At 34.3% G+C, this 27,808-nt stretch overlaps 1 protein-coding gene and 1 pseudogene across 1 annotated transcript in view; one reads left to right on the forward strand and one right to left on the reverse strand.

Annotated features, from left to right (window-relative positions):
• Positions 1-27,808, reverse strand: part of LOC125864367 (sphinganine C4-monooxygenase 1-like) — a 752,368-nt gene that overhangs the window by 239,204 nt on the left and 485,356 nt on the right. The window lies entirely within an intron of this gene.
• On the forward strand, positions 19,905-22,277 carry LOC125858024 (adenylate isopentenyltransferase 5, chloroplastic-like; annotated as a pseudogene).

Genomic DNA, 27,808 nt, shown 5'->3' on the forward strand with positions numbered 1-27,808 from the left:
TAGAGTCCGTGGTCCAGCTTACCTGTGATCTGGTTTCGGCTACAGTACCCGGTTAGCGTCCGTGGTCCAGCTCACCCGTGCCCGACCTTTGGCTACAGCACCCGGTTCGAGTCCGTGGTCCAGCCCATATAGGTTGACTCATTAGCTATAGTACCCGGTTCGAGTCCGTGTTCCAGCTTGCACGTGGTGTATTCCCAATTCCTCACTAAAGCTTCAGTTTAGTCTTGATTACTCTCATCTGTAGGTTGAGGTTTTGGAGGTTGGAGAGATTCCGGTTAAAGTCCGGGACGTAATGAGATCTTGGAATATGATTGGGAATGGTTCAGTTAAAAGTCCGGAAATTGGTAATATTGTGATAGCCCTTTTAGCTCCATTATTTTACTTCAACTGCCGGTGCATCTGCCGGGCTTATGGGGGTCCGTGCAGGTGGTTTCTTTTATTGTGCATGAGCGTACCCGTCGGGTTTATGGGAGCCCGGCGGAGTTAGTTAGATTACTTGACTTTGTTGCCTGTACGCTCGTGTACATACCCCCATTTACTACTCTTTGCACTTGATGTGACCCTTTATTCGCATTTCAGTTTACTTTTGCTTATCTGCTCAGTCGGCCTATGATGCCTACTGGGTACCTGTTGTTTTGGTACTCATGCTACGCTCTGCATCTATTTTGTGATGCAGGTCCGAGCACTAGTAGCCAGCGTTGATCGAGCTTGGAGTAGACTTATCCGGAGACGGGGGTGAGCACACGGCATTCTGTACTATTTCAGTCTACATCTGTATATATAGACTTGTCTTTTTCCTTTCGAGACAGTCCAGTCTCTGTTGTCCAGCTTTGGGACTTGCACTGCTTTTGTAGTAGCTCTGTACTAGTGACTTCCAGGTTCTGGGAGGGATCTTTATTTGTATATATGTTTTTGGTTTGCTTCCGCCTGTTTATATTGTTATTTGCCTACTCTTGTTTAATTTCTACCCTCAGACCCATTACTTGTTGTTCCGGGTTACGGGTTGGCTTACCTGCTGGTGGGTTATAGTAGGTGCCATCATGACTTGATAAATCGGGTCGTGACAATTTTTGACCTATTTTGTATAGTTTGTATCAAACTACAAATATATATAGTATTGTTGTTTGTAAAATCATTGTTATTTATAGAGTACATATTTAAGCTTTATAAAAATCTTTATTTTAAGGTCCGATCCAAGCCCAAGCGCGAAGTCCAAGTCCAAATCCAAGTCTTTGATATTTAATATATATTAATATAATATGCACTTACACAATTACACGAGATCATTCTTAATGTCAAGATAATAGAGTAAAAAATAAATGCCTATAAATGTTTGGGAAGATTCTAACCTTAAAGAATTTTAAAGAATAACATTCTTAACTCCAAATTTAAAATTGCTGCAAAGACAAAGAAGAGAAAATAATAAATTTGCAATCTATCGGTAAGGATAATTTAAGGAAATATATTCTACCTAATTCAATCACGATGATGGATGCTTCATTCAATAAAACAGTTATCTATTATTACATGCTGCATAAGGAAATACAAATAATTGTAATTGAAATAGTTATCGATAATTGTTCCTTCCCTTCTAATTGAATTAGACTTAGCACTTATGACGTGTTGTTAAATAGTGTATGAATTGACACATTATCACTTGAATGTATTCCATCAGAAATATTATTGAGTTCTTTTTACAATCCTTACGAAATGCATATATTTGTCAATCTTGTATATGAGCTCATAACAATGTGCATCTAGAAACTTCATTCTAAAATTATTTAAGCCTAATCGCCCAATTTCAAGCTCACGTATATGTAGGCTTTTTACAAGAATTATTCTTATCCTAAAAGATATGGTTTTCTTAAAAAAATTGGTATATACCAATTCATAAGTTCATAATCACGTTTTTACTATAATTGTCCGGTTATATGCGATCTCCAAACAATGTACATTTGTTAAGTTTATCCTAAATTATTTACTTGTCATTAAAAAAATTCAAGTTGACATATCTATACATTTTTCAAAAGTCATTGATCTTATCCTAAAAGATATCAGTATTTCTGAATATGGTATGATAATTAATAAGTCCACAAATACATTTTACTATAAATGCTCAATGCAATCTCATTCTTAACCACCATAAAAAAAAATATATTATTTTACATAGTTTATTACATCTCAAGAAAGGTTTCTACTTTTAAACCTTATATTTATAAGATTTTTTAATGTAATGGTGTATGCATGAGGGGTTTTCATTAGATTATTTACTATTTTAAACTAATTATTATTGTAATTTTATTTTATGTGTAGCTAAATTCAATACTTTCATCATCAACAACAACAAGTTCAACAAGAAGAAAGTGGTGTTCATAATGGGAGCAACAGGAACGGGAAAATCTCGTCTCTCTGTTGACCTTGGCACCCATTTTCGAGGAGAAATAATCAGCTCGTACAAAATGCAAGTTTATAAGGGACATGAAATCTGTACTAACAAGATCACACACGCTGAGAAACAAGGTGTATGACACTATTTGCTAGGTTTACATATTTGAAAAAGACATGTTTTTGTGATTTCCTTATTTTAATGTGAATATTAATTGACAATTATTTTGTTTCACAATTTTTTAGGTGAAAGTGAGCCATATTCAAACTTCATGGCCGACGATTTCTCTCTGAAGTGCATTAAATACATAGAAAAATTTTTGAAGACTCAATGTGTTCCAATTACTGTTGGAGGGTCAAATTCGTTTATTGAAAAACTTGTGGAAGACCCTGTATTCATGTTCAAACATAAGTATGACAGTTGCTTTTTTTGGATTGATGCAGAGCAATCAGTCTTGAACCGTAGAGTTGACACGAGGGTTGATGAAATGGTCAATGCAGGTAGTTTTTGTAGTTATTTTATATATGAATCAAAATATAATAATGACTCTAACTAAAACTTTTCTTGTTTAGTTTTCTTAATAATAGTTTCGGTTTTCAAATATATGTTCACCTAAATAAAACTGTTCTTAAATTTATGTTGCATGCAGGGCTGGTGGATGAGGTGCGGCAATTTTTCATTCCAGATGCAGATTACACGAAAGGAATCAGACGGTCCATTGGTGTACCTGAAATGGACAAATATTTAAGGGAAGAAAAAAATATAGACGGAGATGATGAATCAAAGAAGATGATTCTTCAGGCTTCAATTCCAAGTATCAAGCGTAATACTTGAATATTAATTTTTAACCAACTTGACAAGATTCAACGATTAATAAATGAGAAAATGTGGTCGGTGCATCATATTATTGCTACAGACGTTTTCAAAGAAAATAGAAAAGAAGTTGTTGACGAATCATGGAGGAATACTGTTTTGCAACCTTGCCTAGATATTATGGAAAGATTTCTCAAAAATGATGATCACAATATTAGTATTGAGTTTACATAAACTATCATTATCTCTAACTTGTGTTATTTTTTCTCTTGGTCACTTTAATTTTTGACCTATTTTGTACAGTTTGTATCAAACTACAAATATATATACTATTCTTGTTTGTAAAATCATTGTTATTTATAGTGTACATATTTAAGCTTTATAAAAATATTTATTTTAAGGTCCGAGGCAAGCCCAAGCGCGAAGTCCAATTCCAAATCCAAGTCTTTCTTATTTAATATATATTAATGTAAATACGTACTTACACAATTACATGAGATCATTCTTAATGTCAAGATAATAGAGTGAAAAAATAAATGCCTATAAATGTTTGGGAAGATTCTAACCTTAAATAATTTTAAAGAATAAGATTCTTCACTCCAAATTTAAAATTGCTGCATAGACAAAAAAGAGAAAATAACAAATTTGCAATGTATCGTAAGGATCATTTATGGAAATATATTCTACCTAATTCAATCACGATGATGGATGCTTCATTCAATAAAACTGTTATCTATTTTTACAAGTTGCACAAGGAAATACAAATAATTGAAATTAAAATAGTTATCGATAACTGTTTCTTCCCTTCTAATTGAATTAGACTTAGTACTTATGATGTGTTGTTAAGTAGTGTATGAATTGACGCATTATCACTTGAATGTGTTCCTTCAGAAATATTATTGAGTTCTTTTTACAATCCTTACGAAATCCGTATTTTCGTCAATCTTGTATATGATCTCATAACAATGTGCATCTAGAAACTTCATCCTCAAATTATTTAAGCCTAATCACCCAAATTCAAGTTGACTTATCTATAGGATTTTTACAAGAATTATTCTTATCCTTAAAGATATGGTTTTTTTAAAAAAAATTGGTATATACCAATTCATAAGTTCATAATCACATTTTTACTATAATTGTCCGGTTATATGCGATCTCCAAACAATGTACATTTGTTAAGTTTATCCTAAAATTATTTACTTGTCATTACCAAAATTCAAGTTGACATATCTATACATTTTTCAAAAGTCATTGATCTTATGCTAAAAGATATCAGTATTTCTGAATATGGTATGATAATTAATAAGTCCACGGATACATTTTATTATAAATATTCAATGCAATCTCTTTCTTAACCACCATCAAGAAAAATATATTATTTTACATAGTTTATTACATCTCAAGCAAGGTTTCTACTTTTTAACCTTATATTTATAAGATTTTTTAATGAATGAGTGTATGCATGAGTGGTTTTCATTAGATTATTTACTATTTTAAACTAATTATTATTATAATTTTATTTTATGTGTAGCTAAAATGAATAATTTCATCTTCAACAACAACAAGTTCAACAAGAAAAAAGTGGTGTTCATAATGGGAGCAACAGGAATGGGAGAATCTCGTCTCTCTGTTGACCTTGCCACCCATTTTTGAGGAGATATAATTAACTCGGACAAAATGCAAGTGTATAAGGGACTTGAAATCGTGACCAACAAGATCACACACGTTGAGAAACAAGGTGTACGACAGTATTTGCTAGGTATACAATTTGAAAAAAACATTTTTTTGTGATTCCTTTATTTTAATGTGAATATTAATTGACAATTATTTTGTTTCACAATTTTTTAGGTGAAATTGATCCAGATTCAAACTTCAAGGCCGAAGATTTCTGTCTGAAGTGCATTGAATAGATAGAAAAAATTTTGAAGACTCAATGTGTTCCAATTATTGTTGGAGGGTCAAATTAGTTTATTGAAAAACTTGTGGAAGACCCTGCATTCATGTTCAAACATAAGTATGACAGTTGTTTTATTTGGATTGATGTAGATCAATCAGTCTTGAACCGTGGAGTTGACACGAGGGTTGACGAAATGGTCAATGCAGGTAGTTTTTGTAGTTATTTTATATATGAATCAAAATATAATAATGACTCTAACTAAAACTTTTCTTAATAATACTTTCGGGTTTAAAATATATGTTCACCTAAATAAAACTATTCTTAAATTTATGTTGTATGCAGGGTTGGTGGATGAGGTGCGGTAATTTTTCATTCCAGATGCGGATTACACCAAAGGAATCAGATGGTCCATTGGTGTACCTGAAATGGACAAATATTTAAGGAAAGAAAAAAATATAGATGGAGATGATGAATCAAAGAAGATGATTCTGCAAGCTTCAATTTCAAGTATCAAGCGTAATACTCGTATATTAATTTATAACCAACTTGACAATATTTAACGATTAATAAATGAGAAAAATATGGTCGGTGCATCATATTATTGCTACAGATGTTTTCAAAGAAGATAGAAAAGAAGTTATTGACGAAGCNAAACGATGAAATGAATTCTTTAATTTAAAAATGACCTGGAGGGTCATTACAGAAGCATGGGGGAATACTATTTTGCAACCATGCCAAGATATTGTGGAAAGATTTCTCAAAAATGATGATCACAATATTAGTATTGAGTGTACATAAACAATCATTATCTCTATGTTGTGTTATTTTTTCTCTTGGTCACTTTAGTTTTTGACCTATTTTGTACAGTTTGTATCAAACTACAGATATATATACTATTCTTGTTTGTAAAATCATTGTTATTTATAGAGTATATATTTAAGCTTTATAAAAATATTTATTTTAAGGTCCGATCTATGCTCAAGCGCAAAGTCCAAGTCCAAATCCAAGTCTTTGATATTTAATATATATTAATATAAATACGTACTTACACAATTACAAGAGATCATTCATAATGTCAAGATAATAGAGTGAAAAAATAAATGCCTATAAATGTTTTGGAAGATGCTAAACTTAAAGAATTTTAAAGAATAACATTCTTAACTCCAAATTTAAAATTGCTGCATAGACAAAGAAGAGAAAATAATAAATTTGCAATCTATCGGTAAGGATCATTTAAGGAAATATATTCTACCTAATTCAATCACGGTGATGGATGCTTCATTCAATAAAACAGTTATCAATTATTACATGCTGCACAAGGAATTATAAATAATTGTAATTGAAATAGTTATCGATATATGTTGCTTCCTTTCTAATTGAATTAGACTTAGCACTTATGATGTGTGGTTAAATAGTTTATGAATTGACACATTATCACTTGAATGTATTCCTTCAAAAATACTATTGAGTTCCTTTTACAATTCTTACGAAATCCATATTTTTGTCAATCTTGTATATGATCTCATAACAATGTGCATCTAGAAACTTCATCCTAAAATTATTTAAGCCTAATCACCCTGATTCAAGCTGACGTATCTGTAGGCTTTTTACAAAAAATATTCTTATCCTAAAAGATATGGTTTTTTTAAAAAAATTGGTATATACCAATTCATAAGTTCATAATCACATCTTTACTATAATTGTCCGGTTATATGCGATCTCCAAACAATGTACATATGTTAAGTCTATCCTAAAATTATTTACTTGTCATTACCAAAATTCAAGTTCACATATCTATACATTTTTCAAAAGTCATTGATCTTATGCTAAAAGATATCAGTATTTCCAAATATGGTATGATAATTAATAAGTCCACAAATACATTTTACTATAAATGCTCGATGCAATCTCTTTCTTAACCACCATCAAGAAAAATATATTATTTTACATAATTTATTACATCTGAAGCAAGGTTTCTACTTTTTAACCTTATATTTATAAGATTTTTTAATGAATGAGTGTATGCATGAGTGGTTTTCATTAGATTATTTACTATTTTAAACTAATTATTATTATAATTTTATTTTATGTGTAGCTAAAACGAATTTTTTCATGATCAACAACAACAAGTTCAACAAGAAGAAAGTGGAGTTCATAATGGGAGCAACAGGAACGGGAAAATCGCGTCTCTTTGTTGACCTTGCCTCCCATTTTTGAGGAGAAATAATCAACTCGGACAAAATACAGGTTTATAAGGGATTTGAAATCGTGACCAACAAGATCACACACGCTGAGAAATAAGGTGTTCGAAACTATTTGCTAGGTATACATATTTGAAAAAGACATTTTTTTGTGATTTCTTTATTTTAATGCAAATATTAATTGGCAATTGTTTTATTTCACAATTTTTTAGGTGAAATTGAGCCAGATTTAAACTTGACGGCCGAAGATATCTATCTCAAGTGCATTGAATACATAGAAAAAATTTTGAAGACACAATGTGGTCCAATTATTGTTGGAGGGTCAAATTCGTTTATTGAAAAACTCTTGGAAGATCCTGTATTCATGTTCAAACATAAGTATGACAGTTGCTTCATTTGGATTGATGTAGAGCAATCAGTCTTGAACCATAGAATTGACACGAGGGTTGATGAAATGGTCAATGCAGGTAGTTTTTGTAGTTATTTTATATATGAATCAAAATATAATAATGACTCTAACTAAAACTTTTCTTAATAATACTTTTGATTTTCAAATATATGTTCACCTAAATAAAACTATTCTTAAATTTATGTTGCATGCAGGGCTGGTGGATAAGGTGCGGCAATTTTTCAATCTAGATGCATATTACACCAAAGGAATCAGACGGTCCATTGGTGTACCTGAAATGGACAAATATTTAAGGGAAGAAAAAAATATAGACGGAGATGATGAATCAAAGAAGATGATTCTTCAAGCTTCAATTTCAAGTATCAAGCGTAATACTCGTATATTAATTTGTAACCAACTTGACAAAATTCAACGATTAATAAATGAGAAAATGTGGTCGGTGCATCATATTATTGCTATTTACGTTTTCAAAGAAGATAAAAAAGAAGTTGTTGACAAAGCATGGAGGAATACTGTTTTGCAACCATGCGTAGATATTGTGGAAAGATTTCTCAAAAATGATGATCACAATATTAGTATTGAGTGTACATAAACTATCATTATCTCTAACTTGTGTTATTTTTTCTCTTGGTCAATTTAATTTTTGACCTATTTTATACAGTTTGTATAAAACTACAGATATATATACTATTCTTGTTTGTAAAATCATTGTTATTTATAGAGCATATATTTAAGCTTTATAAAAATATTTATTTTAAGGTCCGATCCAAGCCCAAGCCCAAGCGCGAAGTCCAAGTCCAAATCCAAGTCTTTGATATTTAATATATATTAATTTAAATATGTACTTACACAATTACATGAGATCATTCTTAATGTGAAGATAATAGAGTGAAAAAATAAATGCCTATAAATGTTTGGGAAGATTCTAACCTTAAAGATATTTAAAGAATAACATTCTTAACTCCAAATTTAAAATTGTTGCATAGACAAAGAAGAAAAAATAATAAATTTGCAATGTATCGGTAAGGATCATTTAAGAAAATATATTCTACCTAATTCAATCACGATGATGGATGCTTCATTCAATAAGATAGTTATCTATTATTACAAGTTGCACAAGGAAATATAAATAATTGTAATTGAAATAGTTATCTATTACTGTTTTTTCCCTTCTAATTGAATTAGACATAGCACTTATGACGTGTTGTTAAATAGTGTATGAATTGACGCATTATCACTTGAATGTATTCCTTCAGAAATATTATTGAGCTCTTTTTTCAATCCTTACGAAATCCATATTTTCGTCAATCTTGTATATGATCTCATAAAAATATGCATCTAGAAACTTCATTCTCAAATTATTTAAGCGTAATCACCCAAATTCAAGCTGACGTATCTGTAGGCTTTTTACAAGAATTATTCTTATCCTAGAATATATGGTTTTTTTAAAAAAAAATTGTATATACCAATTCATAAGTTCATAATCACATTTTTACTATAATTGTCCGGTTATATGCGATCTCCAAACAATGTACATTTGTTAAGTTTATCCTAAAATTATTTACTTGTCATTACCAAAATTCAAGTTGACATATCTATACATTTTTCAAAAGTCATTGATCTAATGTTAAAAGATATCAGTATTTCCGAATATGGTATGATAATTAATAAGTCCACAAATACATTTTACTATAAATGCTCAATGCAATCTCTTTCTTAACCACCATCAAGAAAAATATATTATTTTACATAGTTTATTACATATAAAGCAAGTTTTCTACTTTTTAACGTTATATTTATAAGATTTTTTAATGAATGAGTGTATGCATGAGTGGTTTTCATTAGATTATTTACTATTTTAAACTAATTATTATTATAATTTTATGTGTAGCTAAAATGAATACTTTCATCATCAACAACAACAAGTTCAACAAGAAGAAAGTGGTGTTCATAATGGGAGCAACAGGAACGGGAAAATCATTTAAGGAAATATATTCTACCCAATTCAATCACGATGATGGATGCTTCATTCAATAAAACAGTTATCTATTATTACATGTTGCACAAGGAAATATAAATAATTGTAATTGAAATAGTTATCGATAATTATTCCTTCCTGTCACACCCCGAGCTACCCCGAGACTCGGACACGGGACCTAGGACCACAAGTGATCCCAACCTAACCCTGCTGGCACGATCATGACCATACTAAAGATAATAAAATGATGCGGAAGCTAAATCATAAATAAATCTGAAAAGATGGGGAATACCCATATACTATAGATGAATATATCAAATCTGAGAGTTTAATACAAAAGAAATATCAAACTCAAAACACTAAGCTGAATCTAACTATGTCTGAAATAGGCCTCTAAACTGACTAGAAATGTTGGGACATGCCCCAACTAGATCTAGCAAAACTGAAACTAAAGACTAAACGTGATAAAGATAAACATGTCACCAGTCCTCGAAGAATGAGGACTCACCACTGGTGCTGCTGAACTGAAGACTGGGAACCGATCTAAGCGTGATCTGGATACTGAGAACCTGAACCTACATCACGAGAAGATGTAGCGCACGTATGCGTCAGTACTTGAAAGGTACTGAGCATGCAGGATAGAGTAAAGCTGAAATAACATATAACTAAACAAAGCAATAAAGCAATGAAATAATCTAAACATGATATAGATACTGAATGATAAGCTAACTGAATGCAATAACCAATTTATAACATCCTGAGACTAAATACTGAATATACTGATAAATGGTCAATGCAATAGAATCTGACTGAACTGTGAGAGCTACTAATAACCGATATAAAACCACATGAGTTAAATGTGGAGTCCGATGTATACGCCCCATCGAGAGGACCCAATATACCCTGCCAGAGGTATAGAGACATGCTGGCGTGATCACTAAACTGATGTTGCCCACAGAGGGGACTTACACCTACGTGGCTCGTAGTTCTGGGACTATATGGGTATGCTGAAACCCTAGTCCAACTCGGTATTATGCTACTCCCAATGAATTAAGTGGTTAACTAGTTATGACTGAATTTCTGTAAATACTGGATAGCTCAAAACGGAACATGCAAACTGAGAATGTAACAATTAATCTGATAATGATGCATTCATAAACTAAGGCATGTAAAACTGAATACTGAAATATCTGACCTAGCATGTGTAATTCAAGAACTAAAGAAATACATAGCTAGGGTTCTGAAATTCATTCGATAAACTGAGCAATAACATGATAATCTGATTTGGACCATTACAATAACTAATTCATGATGATCTGTTGAAATTCTAGAAACCCTAGGTCTGTTCATAATCATGGAATCAAGAATTTGACTGAATTCTAGGGACCTAATGGGCAAAAGGAACCCACTAGTGAAATCCCACATACCTGGTGACGAATTCCACGGAGAGATCTTTCGATTTCGGGGCTAGAACTGAAGAAACCTCGCTGCGTTCTTGAACTAGGGTTCTTGACCTTTTTTCTCCTTCTTGATTTTAATTTTCTAAGTTTTGATTAATGATTTTGACTAAGGTAAGTTCTAATTTTGTGTCTAGGTTTAAACTGATTAAAACCTCATGATTAAGTGTTTAAACGACGTATCTTAGGGGTTAAATGAAATAGGAAAAGACCAAAAGACCCCTGAATTAGCTGTTGTCGGAGTGACTGACGGACGGGACTGACGGTCCGTCGATTGGGTCCGTAGGTCGAGTCTGCCCGATAGTGCTTCACTAAAACGAGCATAACTATTTACTCGGAGGTCGAAATTTATCAAACTTGGTGGCATTGGAAAGATAATTAAATTATCTATCTAACCATAGTTCATGAGACACATAATTCATTTTTTGCTAAAAGTTATGACCTTCTGAAGTTGACCCATCAATATTTTTCATCTAACTAGCTGCTAAAGTCATCTACGGTCAGACCTACAGACCGTGGATCGAATGACGGTCCGTGCTGGTCGACCATAGTTTGTGTCAGAGGCTGGTAAGGGAAGTCTCGATCCACGGACACAGACCACGGACCGTGGTTTGAACTATGGACCGTGGGTCTGTCTGTGAGTCGGGACTTAGCCAAATTTTCTGACTGAGTTCTGGGGAAGTTTTCTGTCACGAACCACGACCTGCAGGACGGACTGTGAGTCCATCTACGGTCCGTAGATGGTGTCCGTGAGTGTCATCTGTAACACCAGAAATTTGAAATCTCTATTTTCGGATATGGGGTGTTACATTATCTACCCCTTGGGACCATTCATCCTCGAATGAAGACTAATCTGGCTGAAATAAAGGGAGAGGGCTACAATCACTACCACTAAACATTGAGAACTGAATTTCTAACTGAACTGAGTTCCAAGAACTTGCAAATATGCTGAAAATGCAAGTACAAACTGAAAGAACCTGATTCTAAGACTGAATTTTCATATGAATGACTGAAAAACTGAAGAGGAACTATTACCTGAAGCTGGAATGGAATCGGAAGGAAAGAGGTGAGGATACTTGGACTTCATGGCTGCTATCGCTTCCCAAGTATCTCCCTCTACGGACTGACTCCTCCACAAAACCTTGACTGAAGCGACTTATTTGTTTCTCAACCTTCTAACCTAACGATCGAGAATCTCAACTGGTACATCCTCATATGAAAGGCTATCTTTCAAGGCCACACTCTCTAATGGTACTATGGATGCTGGATCACCCACATACTTCTTTAAAAGAGAAATGTGAAAGACTGGATGCACTGCTGCTAAGTCTGCTGGCAACTCTAACTCATAAGCCACTTTACCAATCCTTTTCAAGATCCGGTAAGGGCCTACATATCTGGGACTGAGCTTCCCTTTCTTGCCAAATCTCATCACCCCTTTCATAGGTGACATTTTCAAGAAAACTCAATCATCAACTTGGAACTCTAGTTCCCTTCTTCTCACATCTGCATAAGATTTCTGGCGACTCTGAGCAGTCTTGAGTCTATCTCTAATTAGTTGCACTTTCTCCATAGCATCAAAGACTGAATCTAGTCCTATCAAGGCTGCTTCACCTACTTCAAACCAACCAACTGGAGATCTATATCTACGCCCACACAATGCCTCATAAGGGGCCATCTGAATGCTGGAATGGTAACTATTGTTGTAGGCGAACTCAATAAGAGGAATGTGATCATCCCAACTACCCTTGAAGTCGATCACACAAGCTTTCAACATATCCTCTAAGGTCTGAATGGTACGCTCTGCCTGACCATCCGTCTGTGGATGAATGTTGTGCAAAGGTTAACCTGAGTAGCAAGACCCTTCTGAAATGACTTCCAGAAATGAGAGGTAAATTGAGGAACTCTATCTGAGATGATAGACAAAGGAACCCCATGCAACCTCAGAATCTCATTAATGTAAAGCTTGGCGTAATCCTCCGCCGAATCTGTAGTCTTGACCGCCAAAAAGCGAGAAGACTTAGTAACCCTATCAACAATCACCCAAATGGAGTCATGTTGTCTGCGAGTACGAGGTAAACCTGTGATGAAGTCCATGTTGATTACTTCCCACTTCCAAGTAGGAATGTCAATCCCTTGAGTCATACCCCCTGGTTTCTGATGTTCTACCTTTACTTGTTGGCAATTGGGGCACTTAGCCACAAAGTTTGCTATATCTCTTTTCATACCAGTCCACCAATAGACTTCCCGCAGATCACGGTACATCTTAGTGGCGCCTGGATGAATAAAATATCTGGAATTGTGGGCTTCTACGAGAATATGCTGTCTCAATTCACTCACATCAGGAACACACAATCTACCTTGATAGCGAAGTATACCATCTCCCCCTTGGGAGAAAACCTCCACTCTCTGATTGTGGACTGCACCTTTAAGTTCAAGCAAGATTGGATCACTTTCTTGCTTTTCCTTAACCTCTACTACCAAAGAAGATTCTGCCCCATTCTGAACCGTTACACCACTATCTGATATGTTCATAAGACGAACTCCTAGGCGAGCAAGTCTATGAACATCCTTTGCTAGCTCTCTCCTTTCTTCCTCAACATGTGCTACACTACCCATGGATAGTCTGCTAAGGGCATCTGCTACTACATTCGCCTTACCCGGATGGTAATGCACGCTCATATCATAATCTTTGAGGAACTCAAACCACCTTCTCTGGCGAAGATTCAACTCTTTCTAAGTGAACACATACTGAAGACTCTTATGGTCTGTGAACACATCTACGTGAACACCATACAAGTAATGTCTTCAAATCTTAAGTGCAAACACCACTGCTGCTAGCTCGAGGTCATGAGTTGGATAATTCTTCTCATGTACCTTAAGCTGTCTAGAAGCATAAGCTATAACCTTACCTCGCTGCATCAACACACAACCTAGGCCAACTCTGGATGCATCACAATAGATCACATAACCATCTGAACCCTCTGGTAGAGTCAAGACAGGAGCTATAGTCAACCTAGTTTTCAGTTCTGCAAAGCTTTTCTCACAATCATCTGACCATTGGAACTTAACCTTTTTCTGAGTTAACTTAGTCAATGGAGAGGCTATGGATGAAAATCCTTCCACAAACCGTCTGTAATAGCCAGCTAGACCCAAGAAACTTCTGATATCTGTAGCAGAGGTAGGTCTGGGCCATTGTTTCACTGCTTCTATCTTCTGGGAATCTACTCGAATTCCTTCACTAGACACAATATGCCCAAGGAAGGCAACTGATTGTAACCAAAACTCGCACTTGTTAAACTTTGCAAATAACTGGTGATCTTTGAGAGTTTGCAGAACAACTCTTAAATGACTTGCATGTTCTTCCTCATTCCTATAGTAAATGAGGATATCATCGATAAAGACGATAACGAACAAGTCCAAGTACTGCTTGAACACTCTGTTCATCAAATCCATGAAAGCTGCAGGAGGATTGGTTAATCCAAATGACATAACTACAAATTTATAATGACCATACCAAGTTCTGAAGGCTGTCTTCGGAATGTCACTATCTCTGACTCTAAGCTGATGATAACCTGATCTGAGGTCTATCTTTGAGAAATGACTAGCACGCTGAAGTTGGTCAAACAAGTCATCAATCCTGGGGATGAGATACTTATTCTTGATTGTGACCTTGTTCAACTGCCTATAGTCAATGCACATTCTGAGAGAACCATCTTTCTTCTTCACGAACAACACTGGTGCACCCCATGGCGAAATACTAGGTCTGATGAAGCCCTTATCTAGAAGGTCTTTCAACTGCTCTTTCAATTCCTTAAGCTCAGCTGGAGCCATTCTGTAAGGAGGGATAGAGAGAGGCTGGGTATCTAGAAGGAGATCAATTCCAAAGTCTATTTCCCTTTCGGGAGGAACTCCAGGAAGATCTTCTGGGAACACTTCTGAAAACTCATTAACCACTGGAACTGACTCAAGAGTTGGGGTTTCGAAACTAGAATCCTTAACCTGGACTAGATGATAGAGATAACCCTTAGAGATCATCTTTCTGGCCTTAAGCTAAGAAATGAATCGACCCATAAGCGCTAAGCTACTACCCTTCCATTCTAGAATTGGTTCGTCTGGAAACTGAAAACGAACAATCCTAGTTCTACAATCAACTGAGGCATAACATGAATGTAACCAATCCATACCTAGAATGACATCGAAGTCTACCATTTCTAACTCTACAAGATCTGCTGAGGTGACTTTGTGAGAGACTGTGACAGGGCAATTTCTGTATACCCATCTAGCTATAACTGGGTCACCGACTGGAGTAGAGACTGAGAAAGGTTCTGAAAGGGTTTCTGGGCTAACACTAAATTGGACTGCTATATAAGGAGTTACAAAAGACAAAGCAGCCCCTGGATCTAACAATGCATAAACATCAAGATCAAAGACTCATAACGTACCAGTGACTACATCGGGAGAATCTTCTTGATCTTGACGAGCCTGAAGATCATAAAGCCTGTTTTGGTGCTGTCCGCCACCAGTACCAGAAGAGTTACCCTGCTGAGTCGGGCGATCTGCTGGTGCTGCTGAAGTTGTTGACTGTGCTCTACCATTATTTTTTCCTTGACCTTGTCTTGAAGGACAATCCTTCAATCTATGACCAGACTGACCACACCCAAAGCATCCTTCCTTACCTGCAAGGCACTCGCCCGGATAGTTGTTACTACATTTCGGGAAAGTTGGGTAGCTTTTGGTGCCTGAAACACTACCTTGAGACTTAGAGCCTGACACCCTACCTTTCTGATCATTATGGAACCTGGGGGTTGGAACACTAGCTGATCAAGGTGCTGGAGTGAAAGACTTCTGCTGAAACTGCGAGCGATTTCCACCACCCGATTTCTGTTGGGAATACTCATAGTTACCTGTTCTTGCTTTTTTAGTCTCCTTAGCCTGTTCCCTAAGCTTATCACCCTCAACCTGCTGAGCATGAGTCATGAGCCTAGAGATGTTCATGTCTCCCAACAACATAGCATTCTTGCACTCTGTTTTCACTAAGTTTGACACTCCATACAAAAACTTATTCATCTGAGCCCTGGAATCAGCAACCATGTGAGGAGCATACCTGGACAGTTAGTTAAACTTGAGCCCATACTCTTGGACAGTCATGTTACCCTGCCTCAAGTTCATAAATTCCCGGGCCCTTGCTTCTCTCAACTCTATGGGGAAAAACCTATCCAGAAAAGTTTCCCTGAAATAGTCCCAAGTAATAGGAGCGGCATCTGTACCCCTGTTCTCCTTCCACTAAGTATACCAGATATGAGCCACATCTTTAAGTTGGTAAGATGCCAACTCAACCCGATCATTCCCAGTGACCTGCATCACCTCAAAGATCTTCTTGATCTCATCCAAGAAATTCTGAGGATCTTCACCAGTCTGTGATCCTAAGAACTCAGGCAGATTCATCCTAACAAAGTCACGGACCCTTGCTGCTGCTGATCCACCATTTGCATTCGCGGGAGCTTGAACCCACTGATTGTTCTGGTTAGCGACACTCTGAGCCAACATCTGAATGGCATTCCTGAATTCAGCATTTGAGACTTCCTGATCCGGAACTGGAGGAACTACGTTTTCATTCCTAGCATTCACATTCCTGGCATAAGCTCTACGAGGAGGCATGATCACTGAAACGTAGAACGTCGAGTTAGAATGGAATTAGATCATACCTTATGCACGATAAGAGTAACTAGAAAGTGAAGATTTCCTAAAATCACTTTGTAGCCTCCCTCTCATTAGATGTGGTACACTTCACACCCATGAAAAGGACTCTACTTAGTGCGGCTTTTCAGACATCCTAGGACTCTTAAACCTAATGCTCTGATACCAAGTTTGTCACGCCCCGAGCTACCCCCGAGACGCGGACACGGGACCTAGGACCACAAGTGATCACAAGCTAACCCTGCTGGCATGATCATGAGCATACTAAAGATAATAAACTGATGCGGAAGCTAAATCATAAATAAATCTGAAAAGATGGGGAATACCCATATACTATAGCTGAATATATCAAATCTGAGAGTTTAATACAAAAGAAATATCAAACTCAAAACACTAAGCTGAATCTAACTATGTCTGAAATAGGCCTCTAAACTGACTAGAAATGCTGGGACATACCCCAACTAGATCTATCAAAACTGAAACTAAAGACTAAAAGCGATAAAGATAAACATGTCACCAGTCCTCAAAGAATGAGGACTCACCACTGGTGCTGCCGAACTGAAGACTGGGAACCGATCTAAGCGTGATCTGGATACTGAGAACCTGAACCTACATCACGAGAAGATGTAGCGCACGTATGCGCCAGTACTTGAAAGGTACTAAGCATGCAGGATAAAGTAAAGTTGAAATAACATATAACTGAACAAAACAATAAAGCAATGAAATAATCTGAACATGATATAGATACTGAATGCTGAGCTAACTGAATGCAATGACCAATTTATAACATGCTGAGACTAAATACTGAATATACTGATAAATGGTCAATGCAATAGAATCTGACTGAACTGTGGGAGCTACTAATAACCGACATAAAATCACATGAGAAAAATGTGGAGTCCAATGTATACGCCCCATCGAGAGGACCCTATATACCCTGCCAGAGGTATAGAGACATGCTGGCGTGATTACTAAACTGATGTTGCCCAAAGAGGGGACTTACACCTATGTGGCTCGTAATTCTGGGACTATATGGGTACGCTGAAACCCTAGTCCAACTCGGTATTATGCTACTCCCAATGAATTAAGTGGTTAACTAGTTATGACTGAATTTTTGTAAATATTGGATAGCTCAAAACTGAACATGCAAACTGAGAATGCAACAATTAATCTGATAATGATGCATTCATAAACTGAGGCATGTAAAACTGAATACTGAAATATCTGACCTAGCATGTGTAATTCAAGAACTAAAGAAATACATAGCTAGGGTTATGAAATTCATTCGATAAACTGAGCAATAACATGATAATTTTATTTGGAACATTACAATAACTAATTCATGATGATATGTTGAAATTCTAGAAACCCTAGGTTTGTTCATAATCATGGAATCAAGAATCTGACTGAATTCTAGGGACCTAATGGGCGAAAGGAACCCACTAGTGAAATCCCACATACCTGGTGACGAATTCCACGAAGAGATCTTTCAATTTAGGGGCTGGAACTGAAGAAACCTCGCTGCGTTCTTGAAATAGGGTTCTTGACCTTTTTTCTCCTTCTTGATTCTAATTTTCTAAGTTTTGATTAATGATTTTGACTAAGATAAGTTCTAATTATGTTTCTAGGTTTAAACTGATTAAAACCTCATGATTTAGGGTGTAAACGACGTATCTTAGGGGTTAAATGAAATAGGAAAAGACCAAAAGATCCCTGAATTAGTTGCTGTCGGAGTGACCGACGGACGGGACTGACGGTCCGCCAATCAATCCACGGTCCATCGATTGGGTCCGTAGGTCGAGTCTGCCCGACTGGGCTTCACTAAAACGAGCATAACTTTTTGCTCAAAGGTCAAAATTTAGCAAACTCGGTGGCGTTTAAAAGATAATTCAATTATCTATCTAACCATAGGTCATGGGACACATATTTCGTTTTTTGATAAAAATTATGACCATCTAAAGTTGACCCATCAATATTTTTCATCTAACTAGCTGCTAACCTCATCTACGGTAAGACCTACGGACCGTGGATCGAATGACCGTCTGTGCTGGTCTACCATAGTTTGTGTCAGAGCCTGGTAAGGGAAGTCTCGATCCACGGACACAGACCACGGACCGTGGTCTGATCTACGGACCGTGGTCTGATCTACGGATCCACGGACACGAACCACGGACCTGCAGGACGGACCATAAGTCCATCTATGGTCCGTGGATGGTGTCCGTGAGTGCCATCTGTAATACCAGAAATCTGAAATCTCTATTTTCGGATACGGGGTGTTACACTTCCCTTCTAATTGAATTAGACTTAGCACTTATGACGTGTTGTTAAATAGTGTATGAATTGACGCATTATCACTTGAATGTATTCCTTCAGAAATATTATGGAGTTATTTTTATAATCCTTACGAAATCCATATTTTCGTCAATCCTGTATATAATCTCACAACAATGTGCATCTAGAAACTTCATCCTAAAATTATTTAAGCCTAATCACCCAAATTCAAGCTGACGTATCTGTAGGCTTTTTACCAGAATTATTCTTATCCTAAAAGATATGGTTTTTTTAAAAAAAATTGGTATATACCAATTCATAAGTTTATAATCACATTTTTACTATAATTGTCCGGTTATATGCGATCTCCAAACAATGTACATTTGTTAAGTTTATCCTAAAATTATTTACTTGTCATTACCAAAATTCAAGTTGAATTATCTATACATTTTTCAAAAGTCATTGATCTTATCCTAAAAGATATCAGTATTTCTGAATATGGTATGATAATTAATAAGTCCACAAATACATTTTATTATAAATGCTGAATGCAATCTCTTTCTTAACCACCATCAAGAAAAATATATTATTTTATATAGTTTATTACATCTCAAGCAAGGTTTCTACTTTTTAACCTCATATATATAAGATTTTTTAATGAATGAGTGTATGCTTGAGTGGTTTTCATTAGATTATTTATTATTTTAAACTAATTATTATTACAATTTTATTTTTTGTGTAGCTAAAATTAATACTTTCATCATCAACAACAACGAGTTCAACAAGAAGAAAGTGGTGTTCATAATGGGAGCAACAGGAACGGGAAAATCTCGTCTCTCTGTTGACCTTGCCACCCATTTGCGAGGAGAAATAATCAACTCGAACAAAATACAAGTTTATAAGGGACTTGAAATTGTGACCAACAAGATCACACAAGCTGAGAAACAAGGTGTACGACACTATTTGCTAGGTATACATATTTGAAAAAGACATTTTTTTCTGATTCCTTTATTTTAATGTGAATATTAATTGACAATTATTTTGTTTCACAATTTTTTAGGTGAAATTGAGCCATATTCAAACTTCACTGCTGAAGATTTCTGTCAGAAGTGCATTGAATACATAGAAAAAATTTTGAAGACTCAATATGTTCCAATTATTATTGGAGGGTCAAATTCGTTTATTGAAAAGCTTGTGAAAGACCCTGTATTCATGTTCAAACATAAGTATGACTGTTGCTTTATTTGGATTGATGTAGAGCAATAAGTCTTGAACCATAGAGTTGACACGAGGGTTGATGAAATGGTCAATGCAGGTAGTTTTTGTAGTTATTTTATATATGAATCAAAATATAATAATGACTCTAACTAAAATATTTCTTATATTGTTTTCTTAATAATACTTTCGGTTTTCAAATATATGTTCACCTAAATAAAACTATTCTAAAATTTATGTTGCATGCAGGGCTGGTGGATGAGGTGCGGCAATTTTTCATTCCAGATGCAGATTACCCCAAAGGAATTAGACGGTCCATTGGTGTACTTGAAATGGACAAATATTTAAGGGAAGAAAAAAATATAGACGGAGATGATGAATCAAAGAAGATGATTCTTCAAGCTTCAATTTCAAGTATCAAGTGTAATACTCGTATATTAATTTGTAACCAAGCCCAAGCGCCAAGTCCAAGTCCAAATCCAAGTCTTTGATATTTAATATATATTAATATAAATACGTACTTACACAATTACATGAGATCATTCTTAATGTCAAGATAATAGAGTGAAAAAATAAAAGCCTATAAATGTTTGGGAAGATTCTAACCGTAAAGAATTTTAAAGAATAACATTCTTAACTCCAAATTTAAAATTGCTGCATAGACAAAGAAGAGAAAATAATAAATTTGCAATCTATCGGTAAGGATCATTTAAGGATATATATTCTACCTAATTCAATCACGATGATGGATGCTTCATTTAATAAAACAGTTACCTATTATTACATGCTGCACAAGGAATTATAAATAATTGTAATTGAAATAGTTATCGATAACTGTTCCTTCTCTTCTAATTGAATTAGACTTAGCACTTATGACGTGTTGTTAAGTAGTGTATGAATTGACGCATTATCACTTGAATGTATTCCTTCGGAAATATTATTGAGTTCATTTTACAATCCTTACGAAATACATATTTTCGTCAATCTTGTATATGATCTCATAACAATGTGCATCTAGAAACTTCATCCTCAAATTATTTAAGCCTAATCACCCAAATTCAATCTGATGTATCTGTAGGCTTTTTACAAGAATTATTCTTATCCTAAAAGATATGTTTTTTTAAAAAAAAATTGGTATATACCAATTCATAAGTTCATAATCACATTTTTCCAATAATTGTCCGGTTATATGCGATCTCCAAACAATGTACATTTGTTAAGTTTATCCTAAAATTATTTACTTGTCATTACCGAAATTCAAGTTGACATATCTATACATTTTTCAAAAGTCATTGATCTTATCCTAAAAGATATCAGTATTTCTGAATATGGTATGATAATTAATAAGTCCACAAATACATTTTACTATAAATGCTCAATGTAATATCTTTCTTAACCACCATCAAGAAAAATATATCATTTTACATAGTTTATTACATCTCAAGCGAGGTTTATACTTTTTAACCTTATATTTATAAGATTTTTTAATGAATGAGTGTATGCATGAGTGGTTTTCATTAGATTATTTACTATTATAAACTAATTATTATTATAATTTTATATATGTGTAGCTAAAACAATACTTTCATCATCAACAACAAAAGTTCAACAAGAAGAAAGTGGTGTTCATAATGGGAGCAACAGGAACGGGAAAATCTCGTCTCTCTGTTGACCCTGCCACCCATTTTCGAGGAGAAATAATCAATTCGGACAAAATGCAGGTTTATAAGGGTCTTGAAATCATGACCAACAAAATCACACGCGCTGAGAAATAAGGTGTACGACACTATTTGCTAGGTTTACATGTTTGAAAAAGACATTTTTTTGTGATTCCTTTATTTTAATGTGAATATTAATTGGCAATTATTTTGTTTCACTATTTTTTAGGTGACATTGAGCCAGATTCCAACTTCACGGCTGAAGATTTCTGTCCGAAGTGCATTGGATACATAAAAAAAATTTTGAAGACTCAATGTGTTCTAATTATTGTGGGAGAGTCAAATTCGTTTATTGAAAAACTTGTGGAAGACCCTGTATTTATGTTCAAACATAAGTATGACAGTTGCTTTATTTGGATTGATGTAGAGCAATCAGTCTTGAACCGTAGAGTTAACACGAGGGTTGATGAAATTGTCAATGCAGTTAGTGTCTGTAGTTATTTTAAATATGAATCAAAATATAATAATGGCTCTAACTAAAAATTTTATTATATAGTTTTCTTAATAATAATTTCGGTTTTCAAATATATGTTTTCCTAAATAAAACTATTCTTAAATTTATGTTGCATGCAGGGTTGGTAGATGAAGTGCGGCAATTTTTTATTCCAGATGCAGATTACATCAAAGGAATCCGACGGTCCATAGGTGTAACTAAAATGGACAAATATTTAAGGGAAGAAAAAAATATAGAAGGAGATGATGAATCGAAGATGATGATTCTTCAAGCTTCAATTTCAAGTATCAAGCGTAATACTCGTATATTAATTTGTAACCAACTTGACAAGATTCAACGATTAATAAATGAGAAAATGTGGTCAGTTCATCATATTATTGCTACTAACGTTTTCAAAGAAGATAGAGAAGAAGTTGTCGATGAAGCATGGAGGAATACTGTTTTGCAACCATGCGTAGATATTGTGGAAAGATTTCTCAAAAATGATGATCACAATATTAGTATTGAGTGTACATAAACTATCATTATCTCTATCTTGTGTTATTTTTTCTCTTGGTCACTTTAATTTTTGACCTATTTTGTACAGTTTGTATCAAACCACAGAAATATATACTATTCTTGTTTGTAAAATCATTGTTATTTATAGAGTATATATTTAAGCTTTATAAAAATATTTATTTTAAGGTCCGATCCAAGCTCAAGCGCGAAGTCCAAGTCCAAATCCAAATCTTTTATATTTAATATATATTAATATAAATACATACTTACACCATTACATGAGATCATTTTTAATGTCAAGATAATAGAGTGAAAAAATAAAGGACTATAAATGTTTGGGAAGATTCTAACCTTAAAGAATTTTGAAGAATAACATTCTTAACTCCAAATTTAAAATTGTTGCATAGACAAAGAAGAGAAAATAATAAATTTGCAATCTATCGGTAAGGATCATTTACGAAAGTATATTCTACCTAATTCAATCACAATGATGGATGCTTCATTCAATAAAACAGTTATCTATTTTTACTTGCTGCACAATGAAATATAAATAATTGTTATTGAAATAGTTATCGATAATTGTTCCTTCCCTTTGAATTGAATTAGACTTAGCACTTATGACGTGTTGTTAAATAGTGTATGAATTGACGCATTATCACTTGAATGTATTCCTTCAGAAATATTATTGAGTTCTTTTTACAATCCTTTTGAAATCCATATTTTTGTCAATCTTGTATGTGATCTTATAACAATGTGCATCTAGAAACTTCATTCTAAAATTATTTAAGCCTAATCACCCAAATTCAAGTTGACGTACTGTAGGCTTTTTACAAGAATTATTCTTATCCTAAAATATATGGTTTTTTTAACAAAATTTGGTATATACCAATTCATAAGTTCATAATCACATTTTAACTATAATTGTCCAGTTTTATGCGATCTCCAAACAATGTACATTTGTTAAGTTTATCCTAAAATTATTTACTTGTCATTACCAAAATTCAAGTTGACATATCTATACATTTTTTAAAAGTCATTGATCTTACCCTAAAAGATATCAGTATTTATGAATATGGTATGATAATTAATAAGTCCACAAATACATTTTACTATAAATGCTCAATGCATTCTCTTTCTTAACCACCATCAAGAAAAATATATTATTTTACATAGTTTATTACATCTCAAGCAAGGTTTCTACTTTTTAACCTTATATTTATAAGATTTTTTAATGTAATGGTGTATGCATGAGTGGTTTTCATTAGATTATTTACTATTTTAAACTAATTATTAGTATAATTTTATCTTTTGTGTAGCTAAAATGAATACTTTCATCATCAACAACAACAAGTTCAACAAGAAGAAAGTGGTGTTCATAATGGGAGCAACAGGAACAGGAAAATCTCGTCTCTCTGTTAACCTTGCCACCCATTTTCAAGGAGAAATAATCAACTCGGACGAAATACAAGTTTATAAGGGACTTGAAATCGTGACCAACAAGATCACACACGCTGAGAAACAAGGTGTACGACACTATTTGCTAGGTATACATATTTGAAAAAGACATTTTTTTGTGATTCCTTTATTTTAATGTGAATATTAATTGACAATTATTTTGTTTCACAATTTTTTAGGTGAAATTGAGCCATATTGAAACTTCACAGCCGAAGATTTCTGTCTGAAGTGCATTGAATACATAGAAAAAATTTTGAAGACTCAATGTGTTCCAATTATTATTGGAGGGTCAAATTCATTTATTGAAAAAGTTGTGGAAGACCCTGTATTCATGTTCAAACATAAGTATGACAGTTGCTTTATTTGGATTGTTGTAGAGCAATCAGTCTTGAACCGTAGAGTTGACACGAGGGTTGATGAAATGGTCAATGCAGGAAGTTTTTGTAGTTATTTTATATATGAATCAAAATATAATACTGACTCTAACTAAAATTTTTCTTATATTGTTTTCCAAATAATACTTTCGGTTTTCAAATATATGTTCACCTAAATAAAACTATTCTAAAATTTATGTTGCATGCAGGGCTGGTGGATGAGGTGCGGCAATTTTTCATTCCAGATGTAGATTACACCAAAAGATCAGATGGTCCATTGGTGTACTTGAAATGGACAAATATTTAAGGGAAGAAAAAAATATAGATGGTGATGATGAATCAAAGAAGATGATTCTTCAAGCTTCAATTTCAAGTATCAAGTGTAATACTCGTATATTAATTTGTAACCAACTTGACAAGATTTAGCGATTAATAAATGAGAAAATGTGGTCGGTGCATCATATTATTGCTACTGACGTTTTCAAAGAAGATAGAAAAGAAGTTGTTGACGAAGCATGGAGGAATACTGTTTTGCAACCATGCCTAGATATTGTGGAAAGATTTCTCAAAAATGATGATCATAATATTAGTATTGAGTGTACATAAACTATCATTATCTCTAACTTGTATTATTTTTTCTCTTGGTCACTTTAATTTTTGACCTATTTTGTACAGTTTGTATCAAACTACAGATATGTATACTATTCTTGTTTGTAAAATCATTCTTATTTATGGAGTATATATTTAAGCTTTATAAAAATATTTATTTTAAGGTCCGATCCAAGCCCAAGCGTGGAGTCCAAGTCCAAATCCAAGTCTTTGATATTTAATATATAATAATATAAATACGTACTTACACAATTACATGAGATCATTCTTAATGTCAAGATAACAAGATAATAGAGTGAAAAAATAAATGCCTATAAATGTTTGGGAAGATTCTAACCGTAAAGCATTTTAAAGAATAACATTCTTAACTCCAAATTTAAAATTGCTGCATAGACAAAGAAGAGAAAATAATAAATTTGCAATCTATCGGTAAGGATCATTTAAGGAAATATATTCTACCTAATTCAATCACGATGATGGATGCTTCATTCAATTGTCACGACCCAAAAATGGACGTGATGGCACTCGTCTTAACCCACCAAGACAAGTCAGCCTAAAACTCAACCATTACAATAAAATGCGGAAATTCTTATAATAAGCTCAAATATACCCCCAAAATCTGGTTGTCACGTGTACAAGCCTCTAAAGTACTACAATTGAATCAAAAGAAAAATACAAGTCTCATATGACATTTTTCTAGAGTAGAACAAGATCATAAACAGGTGTAAGAAGGATCGTTGAGAAGACAACCAACTACCTCACAAATCTCCTAGAGGCCTCGGAAAAGAAGAGAATAACAAGTACCACAAAAATCCAGGCTCGTAACTTACAAAAATTTGTAGAAGCAAGGGGTGAGTACCAAACCACACGGTACTCAGCAAGTAAACCTCTAAACACGAGTTAAGGGGATAGAATACAAGTACTCCTTACACCCCAACTGAACCTTCACAACTACAATCTGTATAAAACCAGCCCAACCTAACAGTTCACAATTTACAAAGCACCTAGCTCAACACAACACTCTAACAATTTACCATATCCTCAACAATAACAATAGTTTCATATCCTCAACAACAACACTAATAATTGCATACCTTTAACAACAAGCTCAATATTCATCAGTCACAAGTTCCATAGAAAGACACTCACAAGATCAGCAACATACAAGATCAAGTTCACCAATAATAAAGAAGTGCAATGCAATGAAATGCAATGTCAAGTATAGTGATGCATGTCTGACCTAGTGATACACACCCGCTGTCTCTCAGTCCGGGACCCATGGGGGACATATCTGTCCATGCATCCATCGCGGCGCGCAATACGACCCTCGATAATAGTAACCATCGTGGCGCGCGATACGTCCCTCGAAATATAGTATCCGTCACGGCGCGCGACACGTCCCTCGAAATATAATATCCATCGCGGCGTGCGATACGTCCCTCGAAATGGTACATCCTCTTTATTTTCTTATTCTTTCTCAATGAACATAACACTTGTCACAACCATGTCTCAGAGCAATGCAAATGTTATGTTCACACAAAAAATGAAGAGATGACCATTTTCATAACATTGCACAATTCACAACAACACAATCAGGATACAACATCAACAATGATTCAACAAGCCTTTCAAACAATTCTTAACACATCACACAAACAATTGATCACATTGCCTTTTATTATCCCTTTCTCATCATTAGAATTAATCAATGTGGACAAGTCAACCCATCACCAAGCCTCATTACCCTAAACACATATTACAAGGAAATACATGAATTCCATACACTTAACAAGGGTTTAGAAATTCACTTGCCTCAAATAGTCGAACAATCACCCTGGGACTTGAGTCATTCTCTTTCGGTTGACTTCCAAATCAATACAATCTATTCAAATAGATAAGCACAATAAGATTTCGAAACTAACAACACTCACATCACTATAGGTTTAGCCTAGATCCAAAAGGTTACCCAAATTTATAATTAAGTTCCTAACTCTTGATGCCCATTAACTTATCAATTCTTCCAATTCCTTCAAATATCGTAAATCTACTAACATTCACAAAAATACGAACAACAATGACATTATTATTTTCCCAAGAAATCAATTAGGCCGTAACTTATATAGAATAACAATCTAACTCCGTTAGTGAGCATTCAACTTACTACTTGAAACTGTAGGTAGCATGTATGGAAAATAATTATACATATACTCCTAACAATTCAATTCCCTTAATCCCCAAAAATTGACAGCAAACAAAAAGGAATATAATAATAATAATAACAATACTATTAGCACCCACCGTTACCATTAATTTCAAAACAACTCACAACCCATTTTAACTAACATACATCAATTTCACCTTAATTTCCCCAAACTC

The sequence above is a fragment of the Solanum stenotomum genome, chromosome 1 (genome assembly GCF_019186545.1).
Source record: "Solanum stenotomum isolate F172 chromosome 1, ASM1918654v1, whole genome shotgun sequence".
Lineage (NCBI taxonomy): Eukaryota > Viridiplantae > Streptophyta > Magnoliopsida > Solanales > Solanaceae > Solanum > Solanum stenotomum.